At 41.3% G+C, this 15,917-nt stretch overlaps 1 pseudogene; it reads right to left on the bottom strand.

Moving 5' to 3' along the window:
- Positions 1-15,494: 15,494 nt before the first annotated feature.
- On the bottom strand, positions 15,495-15,588 carry LOC129011084 (U6atac minor spliceosomal RNA; annotated as a pseudogene).
- Positions 15,589-15,917: the final 329 nt, after the last annotated feature.

Here is a 15,917-nt window from a genome sequence, read left to right as displayed (position 1 = left end):
TACTGTGTCATAACATGGGGGAAAGCATCAAAAGGTGAGCACACAAGACCGAGAGAAAAATGAGAACTGAAATTAATCTTGTATCAGGAACCCATTTTCACAATAACAGTATTAATCCATTTATGAAAGCAGAGCCCTCATGACCCAGACACTCTCAAAGATCCCATCTCTCAAAACCATCCTAATGGTAATTCAATTTCAATATGAGTTTGAGAATATTCAAACCACAGCACTGTGCTATTTTATTACATTTGTTTTGATATTTATTTTTATTAAGCTAGAATTTTAATATGGTTAAATCTAAAAAAAGAATGATTTTTACTAATTTTTGAATTTTATAATTGTGAAATCAATACTTTCTCATGGGAAAAAAATTAAAACTCTAGAAAAAATTATGAGCAGGAAAATAAAATTCTACTGACCCACCCACCACCCTATTATCCTTCATTTTTGTTCTCCAGAAGCAATCACTGCTATGAGTTTCTTGAGAAGCTTCTCAGAAATGTCATCTGTGTACTGCTCTTCATTTTAATCTAATTTCTCCTAGATACTGAGACAGTGGTTTGGTTGACTCAAGGAGGTCCTGGTGACCTCTTGCCTTTACTTGGCACAATCTGAAGGCATCCAGTTCTCCCAGAACAGCATTCTCCACTTTGCTGACCTTCAGTAAAATTGCAACATGAATCAGTTGTCTTGGACACTCTTCTTCATTCTTCTTCATGCCCTAACATCCCATCACTCCTCAGGACACCTTTTGCCACACCCAGACTTTTCCTGCCCAAGTAATAATCCATGTTCAAAAAACTGTTCTGTACTCTATACTCCATCAAATCTTTCAATGAGATTAATACCAGATTGTGAATAAATGGGCTTTCTTTATAAGCAGGTTACCTTTTCTAAAGGATATTTTTATTTTATTTTAAAAAATCAAAGAAGAATAAACTTATAATAGTGGAAATTACAGTTGGTAGTCAACAAATATTTGTTGAGTGGCTTCTTTGTGCCAAGCATGAAGTTATAGGGCAAAAAACGTTTAGATTGGAGGAAACCAATATCTACTATGAGTAGATTCTTGAGCCTGTTCCAGAAAGGCACAGCATGACTCAAATGGTTGCTGAAGAATAGAGGACAAGGGAAATGATCCAAAATAATAGTAACAGGTACTCCATGAGCTGAAACTTGTGACTTCTCTTTGTTTTTAGTTACTGTCTTGTGGAAAATTTTGCTGTTTTGACTCTGTCACAGAACAGATGGAACCATGATTTATGATTCACAGTTTATGAAGCTGACGTAATATTCTACCACACTTTGCGGCCCATCATGTTTCCCACATTTGCAATATTTTTTCTTCTGGGACACTTGTCACAAAAGGATCACTGAGACGTTGGGATGAGAGTGGTTCCGCCTTTATAAAGTAGGGAAACTAGTGATATCACAAGGGTCATTCATGCATCCAACAAATATTTATTTGGCCGCCTAATGTGCCAGGTACTGCTCTAGGGACTAAGGATCCAATGGACAAGTCAGATAGGTCTTTACTCTGTGAAGCAGAAAAATAATAAACAAGTAAATAAGCAAACAAATGACAAGATCATTGCATAGAAGTGCTTTGAAGAAAATAAAAATCAGGTAATGTTATAAAGAGTGACTGGAGGCAGACAACATTAAATAGATTGGTTGGCGAGGCATGGTGGCTCACACCTGTAATCCCAGCACTTTGGGAGTCCAGGGTGGACAGATCACTTGAGGTCAGGAATTCAAGACCAGCCTCGGCAACATGGTGAAACCCTGTCTGTACTAAAAAAAAAAAAAAAAAAATTAGCCAGGCGTGGTGGTGAGCACCTGTAATCCCAGCTACTCAGGAGGCTGAGGCAGAAGAATCACCTGAACCCAGGAGGCAGACGTTGCACTGAGCCAAGATCATGCCACTGCACTCCAGCCTGGGTGACAGAGTGAGACTCCATCTCAAATAAATAAATAAATAAATAGGGTGGTCAAGGAATGCCTCCCTCAGAGGTGTCATCAAAGCTGACGCTTAAATGATGAGAAGAAACTGGTTCTTCAAAAGTCGTAAGGAAGTGTGTTCCAGATAGAGGGAACAGAAAGTACAAAGCTGGGAAGAAGTTTGGGATGCACAAATGCAGACTCGAGGCAAGTGGGTTGTATTCACCAACCCATCTTTGTATCCCTCCCACCCCTGCTTTCATGGAGCTGTTGATGCTGACACCACTGGGGTCATGGGCCAGGATGTTGGCTTTATGCTGTTTAGTGCATCAAATTAAATACTTCCTGGCTCCAATTCAGAAGCTTTAGTGTGGCTCTGGTGGTATTCTGTTTCCTATTTCACATTACAGTTCACAAGAAGTCGACTGGCAGAGCGATCCCAAGGGAATACCAGCCTTGAAACATGGGAAACAACCCAAACATGAATGGCAAAAGATCTTCAGTAAGAGGTGGTGGTGATTTTCCTCCAATTAAATTTGTTTGTAAGGAAAACTCTATTGTTTTCTAGGTAAATCTGATGATATAGTCACAGCAAAAGTATAGTATATTCATGGCAACACATTTTACGAACTATTATTCCAGTATCTATGTGAAGCAATAAATTATTTGAATTATAGTGTATACTCTTCACTAATACTCTAAGTCCATCATTTCTTATCTATAATTCTGGAAAAAAAAAATTTATTTTGAGACAAGATCTCACTATGTTGCCCAGGCTGGTCTTGAACTCCTAGGGCTCAAGTGATCCTCCCATCTCAGCCTTCCAAGTTGTTAGGACTACAGGCTACAATTATGAAACTTTTTTAAAAATTTGAAAAGTAAATATTTTTCATATTGCATAATGAGGCTACTTATCATCTTTATCACAATTAGTGTCAATTTTCATACCCACCTAATGGCAGAGATATTAATACCTTAATTAAAAGATATTGCTGTAGCACTCACCAGTGGTATTACATAATGTATATCTACCATTTTACCTACATAAAATCAGAAATATGAATTCTGACCAGTGTGACCAACATGGCGAATCCCCTTCTCTACTAAAAATACAAAAAATTGGCCAGTCATGGTGGCCAGTGCATGTAATCCCAGCTACTCAGGAGGCTGAGGCAGGAGAATTGCTTGAATCCAGGAGGCGGAGGTTGCAGTGAGCCAAGAATGCGCCCCTGCACTCCAGCCTGGGTGACAGAGCGAGACTCCGTCACAAAAAAAAAAGAAAAAAGAAAAGAAAAGAAAAAGAAAGAAAAAAAAGAAATACAAGTTCTGAAAAATATCTGGCACAAAGTGTGCAAAAGCAAACTTATGCTCATGAATTTCAGGATATTTTCATAATTTTAATCTTAACACAACCACCCTCAGTGGGCCTGCCAATATTTTAATGAGTAAATGGTCAAGAGAAAAAAAAAATGACTAACTAGGCAGTACAAGATAGTGAGCTAGGCTTAGCTTCTCTCACTGATGTATATTATATCCATTGTAATTGTCCACCAAATTCTAACCTGCACAAGAACACGGTAAATGTACAGTATATTTGACAACACACTGTGAACTTTTATCCCAGTGTCTATGTGAAGCAATAAATTATTTGGGCCATAGGTATGTCCTAGTAACTGTTGTATCCCCAGCACATAGCAGTAACTGGCACATAGTAGACATTCAGAAAATATTTATTGAATAGTTGGTCCATTGTTAATACTTGGCCACAGTGATGTCCACTGCACTTGCTGTCTTAAATGACAACTACACAGCAAATCCTGATGCAGTTTCTTCTGAGTTTTCTGCCGATTCAAGGTCAGGATATCCTTCAAACAGATGTTTGCCATTCCTGAGACTCGCATGACACTCTGATGGCAAAAAGAAGCTGGTTTCCTGCCAAGGCCCAATTTATACTTTCTGGAGAGTCTGCTAGCTCTATTTTTCTAAATAAACACTCAATTGAACAGTCCCGTGACTCTCTGATCCAAATAAATACTTTGAATCATTAACAGTCTCCACCAGCAACGCTAATGAATTTGAATTCATTTTTAGTCTCTTTCTACTCAGAACTTATCCCCTTCTTTTTTTTTTTGCCCTCCACAGCTTCCACAAAGACTCTTATGATCATCCATTTGATCCTCATGTTTGTTCTTCTATTGACTGAGCCAAGAGCATCAGCAGGAACTACAGCCTTCCCAGATGCTGTGGCTACAGCTCCTTCCCTTTCTATCTCATTCTGCGGCAGATCCAGGAAAGTAAAGCCCTGCTAGCACAGTCTCCCATAGATGAACCACAACAGTCACTTACTCCTTTGAGCTGAGAGGAAATGAGAGCTCTGTCTGCTATAGTCAACCTGGCTTGACAAAGAACTTAAGCTCAGCTCTGAAAGCCAGGGACCAAGGAGCCATGCAGAATACAGAGAATAAAAAGGGGTACATTTGATATGTTGTATGATCTATGAAATAGCACATCTGGGTGTTTATTTAACTGACAACCAACAGATAAGTTTTTAAGACACTTAAGGGCATTAGAAAACATGATTCCCACTATATAGATTCTTAAGTGAGTGGGGTTGAGAAGTGTTTTCAGGTTTAACAGCAAATATCTGCTGGGTTCTTTGAATCTTATTTTTTTAAGTGCAGAAAACTTAGAAAGTACAACAAAGCATTTTAAAAAGAAACAATTCCTGCCTCTCAAGCTACAGATAATGTCTTTTATCTTTTTCAAAAAATATAATTTTTAGGCTAGCCTGAAAAAAAAATCTGTATGGACCCCAAAGGGTCTCCTTGTGAATGAAAATGCTGCTAACGGGAGTTTTGTGTTATGTGTGGGCACTCACAGTTTTCAAGAGGACCATGAAGGAAAGTTTCAACTCCTGAGGGTTCCAGACTCCCTGAGAGAGGGGAAAAGGAAAACTTTGGGGTTGATGATCAGAGCTTCACGCCTCAAACACTTGAACAATCTTGCCTCATTTCCTGAACCTGAACTTATTCAGAAGTTCAGGTGCTTCTCTAGAACTCTAGCAAGCTAGTTATGAAACTGAATTATCATAGCAATGTTTCCACTGGAAGGTTGGTGGAAAGCCCTGTCACCTAAGGAGGCAAAAAATGTCCTCCCATTTTGATCTGGAAAGAACCCTTAGCCAAGCTTGGAAGGATCATGGTGCTTTCTGGAGCCATGGCAGCATAGATGGGGTTCGAAGGTTTGTATACCTCCATTGTTTGTGCTATATAGGCAGGCATGAGACTAGGAAGCAGGTCACATATATACAGAGCAGCAAGCTCAAGCACTGGCTCAAGCAGACTGGAAATAGAAACGCCAACCAAGTTTGTATAGGAAATGTGGGCAGAAGTGGTTAGAGGCCCAGGAAATTTCTTTCCAGCCTATTCCAAATGTACAGTGACAGGAACAAGTATAGGACCTCTCTTCATATAGAAAGATAAAGAGAGTGTCACACATTAGCATGCCAGGGAGGCTGGACAAGGCTACTCTGCTTTGTGGAGCTGTGCCTTGTAAGAGAAACTCCTAGAATCAGAGCCCTGCAGAAGCAGCAACCACCAGTGATAGGGAAGATGGCTGGAGCCGGGGCAGAGCCAAGAGGAAGCAGCAGCAGCAGCAGTAGCCACATGGAAACCATGGGGAAAACAGAAACCAGAGGGAAGAAGCGTAGCCCTCCCTGGCCACACACATGGGTAGGCTGCAATAGGCCAATAAGGCTAGCGGGTAGTGGGCTGGTGGAGTGGATTGGATCACAATTCCCAGTCACAATAATAAAAACCAGTAGGGGATTGATCCCATGTGTGACTATGGCTGATGAGACTTGAGAATAAAAAAGAGTTTCTTGAGGGAAAATGTTTGGTTCCAGAGCAGGAAGGTCGCCTATACCAAAGATAAATACTGATACTTTCCACATCCCTAATTCCAAGACTATTCTTTAAATCCCATCAGCTCACCTGGAATTTCTGTGGTCCCCACTGCCTGCCCAATGTGACAGTCAGCAGAAGCTTAGCTCCAAACCCATGCCTGTGACGTTGGACTCCAGACTTGATGGAGTGTACGTATCCAATGGCAACTCAAAGGGGAAATATTAAGAGTGAGAAAAAGGAGATTCTCCAACCAGGGACTATTATCTCCATGCCTCTTGGATATTGCTTATTAAACTAAAAGGTAACTGACCCAAAGAAAATAACCCATCCCATCCTTCTCTCACGATACTCGACTTTTATACCCTTAAATGAAGGATTCTTTAAGCATAGCCAGAGTTTGGATGTAGGGGAGTATATGTGTGTGTGTGTGTGTGTGTGTGTGTGTGTGTGTGTGTGTGTGTGGTATAAGCAGACCTGAGACTAGGAAGCAGGTGATATATGCACAGTATCAAGCCCCAAATCTGGCACTGACTCAAGCAGATTGGAAGTAGAAACGCCAAGCCAGGTTGTATAGGAAATGTGGGCAGAAGAAGTGGTTAGAGGCCCAGGAAATGTCCTTCCAGCCTATTCCAAATGCACAGTGGTATGAACAAGTATAGGACTTCTCTTCATATTAGGACTTCTCTTCATATAGAAAGATAAAGAGAATGTCACACACTAGCATGCCGGGGGGGCTGGACAAGGCCACTGTTCTGTGTGGGGTTGGGCCCTGTGAGACAACCTCCTGGAGTGGGAGCTTAGACTACACAGCCAGGGGCTTCAGGAAAGCAAGATGATAGAAGGCCAAGCTGGGTGCAGGAATGAATGAACATAGGAAAAGAGGCCATTGAGAAGGATGTTGAAGGATACCTTTGGTTGCAGACTGCTTCCTGAAATCCCAGGCCTATCTGCAGGTCTCGTGTGTCTCAACAGGACACCTCAACAACTTACGGCTCCAGGATCTTGGGACAGAGGTCCATAGCTCAGAAGGTAATGGTTACCATGACAAAAAATTCACCATCAACAACAAAGATACACACACACACACACACACACACACACACACACACAAAAGACCTCTTCATTTCCAGTATCTTACCATCACCCAAACAACACAAACACCACCAATCTGGGCAGTCTTTGAAATGCTTTTTATTTTCCAGCAATACTCCTACAACTTTGACCATTTAAAAACAACCACCTGCTCTTGATTGTGACATGCTAGCAACATTGAGGTAATTATGGCCTCAGCTCCAGGCAGATCCATTTCAGGGGAGTTCCTGCCACCACTCATTGTCTCTCCAAAAGGAGACCTGAATGGAGAAGGGAAAGGCTGAAGGCTGTGTCTCCCTCTGATCTAAAAGTTCAGACTTTAGAGAAGGGCCATGCTGTATTCTGGAGTTGGCATGTCAGTGCCCTAGTTCTTTCTACAAACAAGCTTGCCTCCTCCCTTCACTCAAGTCTTGGCCAATTTTACTTAGAATTCTAAAGGTAGAGGGACCACCTCCTGACATTTCTGAGAAACATGCTCAGGCTATCTTCACAGCTCCACTCAAACCCACCTGTGTTCTGGAAGAGGGGCTGCAAAATCACTCTCCAGGGATTTCATGCTAGAGACAGAGGCCAGCTGAGACAAGTGTCCGCTTTCACTGTTTCTGCTCCTTCAGGAACAGGCTGCATTTGATGGCCCCAAAAGATGCTTTCCTTGCCTAAAATTCCAGAGAAAACTGGACTGAAGCAAGATTTGGCTTCTTGGTTTGACACATGTCCAATTACTCCACAACCTTTATGCCTCAGTATGTGCCCAAAACTCAACAGCAGTGAACATTGACCAATGTGTGCCCTGGGTCACTGCGGTGGAAGCAGGGACATGTGGAACAAATAGTGCAACACAATCTCACTCTGGGGAAAAAAAAAATATGTGCTGTAAAAAGTCAGTGGAGGACAGCATTTTGGTAGATTTTTTTTTTAGTCATTTAGTCAATAAATGTTTTCTCAGACACATGCTGGGCCCTAGAGATAGCATGCTGAACTTGACAGATAGTCCCTGCCTTCACCTAGCTTACTGTTAAGCTCAGGTTTGAGGATCCAGCTGATCTGACTTCAAATCCCGTGGCCTACATTTGCAGAACCTCCTCAGCTATAAAATGAGGATGACAAAATTATGCAAAGGGTTATCATGAGAGGTAAATCAGATAATCCATGTGAAGTATTTAGCCCACTGCCTTGCTCTAAGTGATGGCTGTTGTTAAGATCATTATTTCATAGGTCACTGGAGGCCTGCTGGAAACTGTGCACTGGACACCAGAATGAACTTATCTGTATGAAGAGCCTTTGGCAGGCAACCAACCCAGAGTCTCAAAGGACTGCATCCCAGCTACAGACAACAGAGCCCCAGAGCTCTCAGCTGAAGCTCAGCATTCACAATCACACAATGCCCAGAAGAACCCAAGCCCCACCACTGCTGGCAGGCCACTGCCCCAGGCAGCAATAAAGGCTCCCAGAGGCCTTTTGTCAATTGTCCCCTGAACAGAACATAAACATCTCCATGCTGCCATTCAGTGGACATCCTGTTTACATGGTGAGTGGGGATCTTGGTTGCTTTCCCTCTTCTCTTTTTAAAGGCTGTAATTATGTTTACCCAAGTCCAGCAGTAGGTGCCAGGAGGACTGTGAGTTGATTTCCCTGGCTAACACTGCAGACGGCTGGCGGCAGCCCCACTGACCCCTGCATCCGAGGCAGAGAGCCAGCCCTACATTCTCCTTACAAAGACAGCCATTCTCACTGAGCAGTTTTCTTTGCATGCATGCTGGGATGCTCTGGATAATTGGCTAGCCAATGCCAAGATACGTCAGCACTATGCACGTACCGGATAACTGGATAATGAAGGGAAAGGAAGGGTACAGAGCTCTGTAGTTAGAATGCCTCCTGGGTACCATGCAGTGTACCATGAGCATTTCAGATGCAGGTAGTCCCTGGCTTATGACGGTTAAACTTACAATTTTTTTTTTTTACTTTATGATGGTGCAAAACTGATGCACATTTAGTATAAACCATACTTCAAGTACCCATACAACCATTTTGTTTTCACTTTCAGTACAGTATTCAATAAATTATATGAGCTATTCAACACCTTATTATAGTAGTCTTTGTGTTAGATGATTTTGCCCAACTGTAGGCTAATGTAAGTGTTCTGAGCAAGACTAAGGTAAGTCCAGGTTAACGTGCAACATTCAGAAGGTTAAGTATATTAAATACGTTTTTAACTTACGATATTTTCCATTTATGATCAGTTTATCAGCATGTAACCCCATCATAAATTGAGAAGCATTTGTATATTGTTTTGGTCAATCCCAGTACAACCCAGAGAGTTATGTATTGTTACCAGATTTTTACAAATGAGGAATAAAACATGAGGTCACTCTGCTGGTAAGTGGTAGAACTGGAATTTAAACTAGATCCATCAAGTTCTGTAGTCTATGTTCTTTCTACTCCAGAAAAAAAAATGAGATAACATTTTATGCATGCCCAGATGAGTTGTTTTGACTCAGTGATTCCCAGGTGTTTTCATCCCTTTCCCATCTGTTGTAATATATTTTCAAACATCAACCCAATGCATTATTATTTTTTTTTAAATGGAGTCTCACTCTTGTCGCCCAGACTGGAGTGCAATGACACAATCTCAGCTCACTGCAACCTCTGCCTCCCAGGCTCAAGTGATTCTCCTGCCTCCACCTTCCAAGTAGCTGGGATTACATGCTTCAGAGGAATAAAATAGAGCTCAGAGAGCAGCCCAGGCCAAAAGGGAGCAATGTGCATGGAAGTATGAGTCAATGCTCACAACAACCGAGGTCCCAGGAAACTGTGCTCATGACACACCTTATCTTCAGGGTCCCTATGGTCCCTCTCAACTCATGTGAACTCTGCTCACTCCTAGCAGATGGTATTCTCTCTCTCTGACTTCCTCTCGAGATGTTTCAGGCAACCACTAAGGTGGCCTCCAGGGATCCCTGCCTTCTGGTACTTACTGCCTGTGTAATCCCATCCCCGTTGAGTGTGGGCTGGATTTAGTGACTAGCTTCTAGCAAATAGAAATAGGCAGAAGTAAAATCACTTCCAAGATTAGGTAATTAAAAAGATCATGGCTTCTGTCTTAGTCTCTCTCTCTCTCTGTCTCTCTCTCTCTCTCCCTCCAACCCCGCCACCACCCCTCATTCTGCAGAAGATAAGCTGCCATATTGTAATAGCTCTATAGAGAGGCCCATAAATCAAGGGACCAATGTTCCCAGCCAGTGAGGACCTGAGCCTACCAACAGCCATGTGAGTGAGCTTGGGAGCAGATCCAATCCCGGTTAAACATTGAGATGACTCCAGTCCTGGCCAATACCTTAACTGTAGGTTTGTGAAGAACAGGAAGTTATAGCCAGAACATATAGATTCCTAACCCACTGAAGCTGTGAGATAATGTTTGTTTTAAACTGCTATGTTTGGGGGTAATTTGTAACACAGCAATAGCTACCTAATACTCAGAGCGAGGACAGGTCCTAAAGGGAAAGAGGGAACAGTGTGGAAGAAGACCCCGGTGTGCAGTTCGCCAAGGTAATCTCCTGTCACTGCTATCCAACCTCTGTAGACCCCAGGCGGGCTGACTGTAACCTCACGCTATAGCTTTAGAGATCTAGAAACCTTCAGAGAGATTTCCCAGGACAGCATTCACAGTTTGGCTGCAAGCTGTCATCACTCATGACGGGAGAGCCAGGACAAAGCAGGATAGGGCAGGCTGTGACCCTGGTCCTCAAGAATGGCCAACAGTAATAATACTGTGACTGTAATGTGACCAAGCGCAGAGGAGAAAAATGTGGGCTGCAAAACAGCTGATGCCCAAATCCAGAGGTCTCATCCACTGCGGTCAGTAGAGGCATCATTGTGACTCATAGCCAGTCCCCTGGCCATTTTGGCTGATAATGGGGTGACACCATGCAGCCCACCAGAGTAGGAGGCTGCCAAGGTTAGGACAGCAGTGGACCTGAAGTCATAAACAGGAAAAGAACCCCACGAGGAACATTAATTCTATAATGTGACCCAACACGACAGGTCTTGAGGAAGCCTGTGGTTTGGTGGGCTCACAGTAGCCCTAGTACTCACCCCACACATACCACAGGATTGCTCATTGCAACACGGCAAATCTAGGCCCTTCAGTGTTGTGGGACTGAAATTCAGAATGTATGCCTCACTGTGGTCAGGAACTATGGCTGGATGAATAACAGCCCCCAAATGTGTCCCTATCCTGATCCCCGGACTTGTAAATGTTATCATATCTAGCAAAAAGGACATGAAGATGTGATTAAGTTAAGGATGCTGAGATAGGGAGAGTATCCTGGATCATCTAGGTGGGCGTGATGTAATCACAAGGTCCTCTTGAGAGCGGAACAGGAGGACTTCGAGTCAGAGGAGGAGATGTGATGATGGAAGCAGAGATGAGAGTGATACACTCAGAGGATGGAGGAAAGGGTCGCAAGCCAAGGAATACAAGCAGCTGCTAGATGCTGAAAAAGGCAAGAAAGCGGTTCCTCCCGAGAGTCTCCAGAAGGAACCAGGACTGCTCACACTGTAACTTTAGCCCAGTGAAACTGATTTCATGGTCCTGACCTCCAGAACGCTAATAGAATAAATTTGTGTTGTTTTAAGCCATGAAGTTTGTGGTAACCTGTTGCAGCAGTCACAGGAAACCAATTCGGAACCATCAGGAACTAGTCAGAAAAGAGCGTGGAGGTGGAGTCTCAATTCTTGAGGCCAAGCAGAATTGTAGGAAATAAGGATTGCAAACCAACAAAAATTCATGTTCTAGAGAACCCACATTTGAATTATCTTCATTGTTGAAGTTGAAGGCCATGGGCCATCATTGCCTATGTCCTTATTTATTATCTTGTCTATATCAATAGTATTTGCCCAAAGAAGCTCTCAAATTCACGTTTTATTAAAGGATATGAATGAATGAAGAATGAAACATACAAATGAAATTTCACCATAAATGCCAGCCAACAGCTTCTTAGGGCCATTATTTGTTGCAGAGATTTTATTCGGGAGGATTTCAAATCAAGACCAATCACTTCCTTCTCTGCTAAATTACTTTTACTGTGATTTATAGATTAAATGTACACAGACAAGTATATAAATGTATACAGAAAGCAGGCTTTTGCCTAAGATTTGCTTTATGGCACAGGTAAACTTGTAAAAACGCTCTGTTACATGTTTAACTACATAACAATTCCAGACTTGCGTAGGTCAAAAATATATCACTCAGAAGGAAAAAGCTAAGCAACAGACTTAATACTATACATTTGTAGCTAATATGACATATAATATATATTTGTAGCTTATATATGCTAATATATTTATAGCTAATAATCTTATATGTGAAAAGTTCATCCAATTATGAAATTATTATTGAAAACAATTATCATGAAAATCAGGAAACTTTATGGACAAATATACAGTCCTGACCAGACTATTCTTTGAAAGTAAAAAACCCCGATTAGCAAAGAGAGAAAATATATAATCCTTCTAGAATTCAAAGGAAATGGTAAATTGAAATGGGAAATTACATTTTTAAAACCTCAGGTACATGGAGTTGGTCATATGCCTCAGTTGTGGCAGGCTGTCTCATTAATTTGTCCAAGACTCATTTTTTCATTTTATTTTTACCCATTTTCATCCACTCCACTCCCCTAACCTTCCTCACCATAGACACTCTAATGTGTGCCAATGTATGTTCTTGGATAGCTATCTGCATTAGCTTCCTGTAGCTGCTGTAACAAATTTTCTCAAACTTGGTGATTTAAAGCCACAGAAATTTATTTTCTTATAGCTCTGGAAGGCAGAGGTCTCAAAATCAAGGTGTTGGCAGGGTCATACAACCTCCAGAGGCTCCAGGGAAGATTCCATTCCTTGCCTCTTTCAGCTTCTGGTGTCTCCATGTGTCCCTTGGCTTGTGGCTTATAATAATACAGTTTATAAGTTTATCTATGCCATAAAGCTAATCTTAGCCAAAGGTCTGCTTTCTGTATACATTTGCATACTTGCTGTGTACATTCAACCTGTAAACCACTCCAATCTCTGTCTGTCTTCACACAGTCCCCTGCCTCTATTGTGTGTCTCTTATAAGAACATTTGTCATTGGATTTTAAAGTCCCCCTAGATAATCCAGAATGATATCGTCTCGAGATTCTTACTTAATTACATCTGCAAAGACTCCTTTTACCCAAAAAATCACATTCACAATTTGGGAATGTGGTCATATCTTTTGGGAATGTGGACATACCATTCAACCCACTGCAATATTCTTAAAAGCCATACAGTGATTTTTGTGTATGTGTGTTATTTTTCATAGTAAATTGTGCTAAAAGTCTTATTCTACTTTTTATCACAGATGCTTCTTGACTTATGGTGGAGTTACATCCTGATAAACTTGTTACTGTTGAAAATATTGTGAATTGAAAATGCATTTAATATACCTAAACTACTGAACATCACAGCTTAGCTTAGAACACTTACATTAGCCCACAGTTGGGCAAAATTGTCTATCACAAAGCCCATTATATAACAAAGTGTTGAACAGCTCATATACTTTACTGAATACTGTACTGAAAGCAGAAAACACAATGATTGTATGAGTACTAGAAGTATGGTTTCTACTAAATGTGTATCAATGTCCAACCATCACAAAATCAAAACATCTAAGTCGAAACATCCTATGTTGGGGATCATCTGTATTTTTACTTATCACTATGTTTTTGTCTATCCATAGTGTTCCTATATACCTGGTGTATATTCCATAGTATGTACCCCATCAAATTTTGTTTATTCAACTTCCTAGTGATAGACACCTAATTTCTAATCTAATCTAATCTAATCTTTTTATGTGGTCTGCTACCACATAAAAGGTAGCAGGGGACATAATTTATTATGGCCCTTTATGGATATGTTGCAGGCGTTTCTCTGGTATATATTCCCAGGCGTCAGTTGGATGGATCATACAGGATATAAACACACCGTTGGTTTCTCTAAGTATTGCCAGATTGTGTCTGTACCAGTTAACTCTCACATGCCTTTTTTTCCCCTAAATTCTTGCCAACACTTGGAATCATTCAATTTTATAGTATTTGCTATTCTGATGTCCATAAAGTGGTATCTTACAATTGCTTTAGTTGGTCATGTTGGTATTGGTCATATTGGTATTGTCAGTTTTTGTTCTAGATTGTAATGGGGGTGCCTTTCTTGTCTTCTCTCTTTGTTCCCTTTAATTGGACAGGAATTAACTTTTCTAGTTTGTTTACAGACCCTTAGCCCCAAGGTCAGATATTTGTCTGTTGGCCCTTAGCCCCATACTCACTCTCCTATATTCTCCTCTGGAAGACAGGTAAGCAGAAAGCCACATTCCCCAGACTTCCTTGACAGCTAAAGTTAAATTTGGTTCTGCCAATCTGGGGGAACTGCGCCTGACTGGCAAGTAGAAACAAGGTTGGGGCCATTGTTTCTGACAGTGCCTCAGCTGCAGCAGCAGAGGTAGGTGGCTCCTGCTCAATGCCAGCCCTGTGGTTTCAGTGGCACTGGTGGACAATGGCTCCATGGTTCCAGCAGTGACCCCAGTGACGGTGGTTCATACACTCTCTCCCAGGTGTGCTAGCAGATCCCTGAGCTCTGGGTAGAACACCCTTTCCCTTTTGCTCCTCCAAATATCTTTAGAATCAGCACCCCATATTAAATCCCTTTCAGTTTGAATGATCGAAAATTATTTCTGTCTTCCTGACTGGGCACTGACTAACACATTTCCAATATTCTTATCATCCTCCTAGAATGACCTTTTGTCCTACAGCAGCATTTCAAAGCATGTCCTTGCAAGATAAACATTCTTAGACCTTGCATCCCTAAGAATATCTTCATTTTGCCCCTTGCATTTCAGTGATAATGTATCTGGGTATAAAACCCGGGAGCAACATTCTCGTGCTTTGGAAGTATGGCTGCACTGTCTCCTTGCATCAGGTGTTGCTATTGAGAAGTGTGATGACAGCTTATTCTTGTTCCTTCCAAGGTCATTTGCTCTTGCTCTCAGGAATCTTCTTTTAAGTTCTTAAATTTCCTGATAATGTAATGTATCTAGGTGTTGATTTTTTTTCTTATCTCTACTGTACAACACTGGAGAAGCCCCTTCAATCTAAAGCTTTTATCTGTATTTCTGTGTAGATTATCATTAGTTCAAAATAGTTCTCCACTACTGTTTATTGTTTCTCTCTCATTCTGAGACTTTACCTTTTTTTTTTTTTTTTTTAATTGAGACAGGGTTTCACTCTCTGACCTAGGCTGGAGGCCGGAGTGCAGCGGTGCATTCACTGCTCACTGCAGCCTCGACCTTCCCATCTCAAGCGATCCTCCCACCTCAGCCTCCTGAGTAGCTGCGACCACAGGCATGCACCACCACATCCAGCTAATTTTTCATTTTTTTATAGAGATGGGGTTTCGCCATGTTTGCCGAGGCTCATTCTGAGATTGTTATCATGTTGACATTTCTATTTCTATATTCCATATCATTTAATTCTCTTTTTTATGAAGAACTTATCTTTATTTTTTTTTATTTTTAGGCCTGAGGGCCTCTTCCATCCTTGTCAAGGGTAGTGCTAACCTTTTGTCCTTTCAAAAACACTGCAGTCCTTCTCTTTCTTACTGCTGCTTAGGAGTTTGAGACTTCCAGGTCATTGATTAGTTAATCCAAAGTTTACATTCTGCTCTTCAATCCCTTTATTGAGTTCTTCATTTCATCTATTGCTTTCTTATTACCCAATTCTCTAGTTGAATATTCTTTGTGAAGCTCATTTCTTTTTGCTATTTCTGATATTTTTATCTTTTCCCTCCTTTGTGGCTATTTATGTTTGTTTTATATTCTTATGTCTCTGGTCCACTAATTCTAACTTCCTTTGCTATAGGTTGTTCAGCTTATCTTCATTTTATAGCAATCAAATTCCTCTATTTATC

Source organism: Pongo pygmaeus, chromosome 10 (assembly GCF_028885625.2).
Source record: "Pongo pygmaeus isolate AG05252 chromosome 10, NHGRI_mPonPyg2-v2.0_pri, whole genome shotgun sequence".
NCBI classification, from domain to species: Eukaryota; Metazoa; Chordata; class Mammalia; order Primates; family Hominidae; genus Pongo; species Pongo pygmaeus.
Note: the sequence above shows the minus strand (reverse complement) of the source record. Positions and strands in the feature narration are given on the sequence as shown.